At 36.9% G+C, this 2905-nt stretch overlaps 1 pseudogene across 1 annotated transcript; it reads left to right on the plus strand.

The window, feature by feature from the left end:
* The first annotated feature begins 1170 nt into the window (after nt 1-1170).
* On the plus strand, nt 1171-2351 carry LOC149175520 (protein LURP-one-related 12-like; annotated as a pseudogene). The gene is made up of 3 exons (XR_016258567.1): nt 1171-1467; nt 1561-1806; nt 1918-2351. The product of XR_016258567.1 is annotated as a protein LURP-one-related 12-like (transcript).
* Nucleotides 2352-2905: the final 554 nt, after the last annotated feature.

Below are 2905 nucleotides of genomic sequence, written 5' to 3' on the forward strand. Positions count from 1 at the left end.
ATTTGTTCAATTAATGTTCATGACATATGCTCTTATGAATGTAGTTGTGTTATTTTTTATTACAGATCATATGTGGCGCTACCTGTTTCATTAGTCGAAATGTAATTGTTTCATTAATGAATAGACCATCCATGTTTACTGTAGTTGTCATGAAGTTTACTGTAACGTGTTGCACTTTTAGGCATGAATGACATATTGCCTGACACACAAACTAGTATGAACCCTTTACAATACTAGTGGCCCATACTAGTTTCTGTGTCAGGCAATATGCCATTCATTAAATTTTCTATCTTCCATCATCAAGTTACGTTTGATTGGTTTGTTCTCATGTATCTCTCGGAAAATATGTTGAAAACTTACACATGAAGTTTACTTGTACTTGTAGTATTGGAATGATAAGTTTCTTATATAAGAACTTTTGCAAAGCAAAATTTAGAAAAACTATTTTACCATTAGGATGAATATATATATGTATGCATGTGTGACAGGTATAAATCTGTTAAATTATGTAAGTTTAGTATTTATTTTTAAGCATCATGAAAAGAGAGACTAAGAGTGAGTTATTTTTGTAGAAATAAATTATGCTAACGGGTGTTGGGGTTAACATAGCATAATCCTATGGGAGATTTGGAAATATTGATAATGTTTTTTATTCAACGTTGGAAAAATATCACTTTCAAAATATTTAAGAATCTACACTTTCCACAAAAACAGCCACTAAGGTTAGGTTGCTGAAGGCTCAACTTGATGATAATCATAGTTATATTGTCTTAAGGCTCAACGTGATGATAATCATAGTTATATTGTCTTAGGGCTCAACGTGATGATAATCATAGTTATTCCATTCAATATAGAGAAAATTTTAAGAATAAAAAAATGACATCTTATGATAATGGCAAAGACTTATAAACCGAAATAAACGATATTATATACTTTCAGTATCTCCTTTTAAGTGACTAAGCATGTCACAGACAGAAGAGAAGATGGAATAATCTGGAATAATCTGATTATCTCATGCCATCTGAAGGAATGTGAATCTCACTATGTACGCTATGTACGCTAATGAGCAATAAATACTTATTCAGTGGCTTCTATAAGATACTTATAAATAACCACACAAATACCTCTATCGACAAGCTCTCTTTCGTGGAATTGTTGAGGCATCAATATTCCAAGGAAATTGGTAGGAAAGAATGATGCATCAAGTGTATCCAGGAGCCTCCCTTTCTTCCTCGCCCCGGCAAGGCCATGTTTTGATGATCAGTGACAAAAAGTTTGTTGCACACAACGATTCTCCTGTCACCTTCACTGTGTGGAAGAAATCACTGGTATTCAATGGCAGTTTCTATAGTCTTTGATTCTTCTGGAAACCTGGTTTTCAGAGTCGATAATTACGCATATGATGCCAGACACCAGCTCTTTCTTATGGATGCTGCAGGGAACGTGCTTCTCACTTTGCTCCACAAGGTACTTATTTTTAATAATTCGAATATCTTGAACTCTGACCTCACATTTTATGGATTTACATATGTGGTTTGATTTTGTTTGTGGGTTTAGCAGAGATTAAGTTTTAACGATCGATGGGAAGCATTCAGAGGCGACGGCTATGGGTCTGGGGTAAAGCCAGTGTTTAGCGTTATAAAGTCGGCGTTGACTCTCTTCTCGAGCAAACCCTCTGCCAAAGTAGTGTTAAACCCTACAAAGAGACAGAACACAAAGCTTCCCGATTACGAAATCGAGGGATCCCTCTGCAATCCAATCTCCTCATTCACAGTATTCGGATCATCTCGGCGGATTATCGCTCAGGTTTGTTCTTCTCGAATAAAAACTAATTTGATTTATTCCATAATGTTGCTTCTCATAAGGTTAGTGGAATCCATATTACACGAGTATTCATTCACTGATTTAATGGCCCAGGCAAAACGAAAAGTAGCGAAACCGGAGATCATGTTAGGGGAGGACGTTCTAAGTCTTGTGGTGCAGCCCGGAATCGATCAAGCCTTCGTCATGGGACTCCTCATCGTATTCAATCAGATTTTTAGCAGGTAACAGTAACCAGGGAAGAATATGGATGATAAAACTGATCTGCTAGCTGTTTGTACGTAGCGTTAAGGCTTTATTATATCATTATAGGCCTGAGATGGCGATTCGGCCTGCGACGGATTCCAGAAAAGGAACTCATTCTTCTTTAAATTATTCGGTCGATTCCCTAACACTGTGAAGTGCCATTGAATTTCGAGTGAGGATGGAGGAATAAATGTGTACCACCCTGTACATACTGGTTTTCTGATCTGTAAAGTAGTAAGTATACTTGCTACTCTCGGCTGATGTAAATTTAATGGATTAGCTTATGTAATTATTCGTTAATTGTATCTCCCGATTCATAAAAATTCGGTGGTCATGTTATTTCCATACAAAAGAATGTTCGCCTTATCTGAGTTTAGGCAAACATGGCTACATAGGCCTATTTATATTTTAGATAAATGAAGCAAACATGGATACAAAGGCGTATTTCTACTTTTTTATAGATGACTTATGAATGTAATGTTTGAATTAATGGTTAAGATTTGAAATTTATGGAAATATATATAAACTATTTTCTTAATTACACCTTATGGATTTGGCTACGTAAATTTGGCCAATCACCAATGCTCAGTTTCAATTTACCACGTGTACTACGTAGCTGAGTAATCCTTGGACAACCAATTGGCGTCCAAAAAAAATAGAAACCACTCTCGAATGTTTCTGCCCCTGAAACGCAAGAAGGTTGTCGAAAAAGGAAGCCGACGGTGGCGTCAAAGCGGGCGAGGGCGCAAACTTAGACATTTCATTGCCTTGTCGGCGCCTTCTTCTGCCCGTGATTTGGACCCGCAGGGGTACGATCAGGGAAAACCATTGCTCTTGT

Source organism: Pinus tabuliformis, chromosome 4_1 (assembly GCF_031772625.1).
Source record: "Pinus tabuliformis cultivar Carrire ecotype Pingquan chromosome 4_1, CPIR1, whole genome shotgun sequence".
Classification (NCBI taxonomy): Eukaryota; Viridiplantae; Streptophyta; class Pinopsida; order Pinales; family Pinaceae; genus Pinus; species Pinus tabuliformis.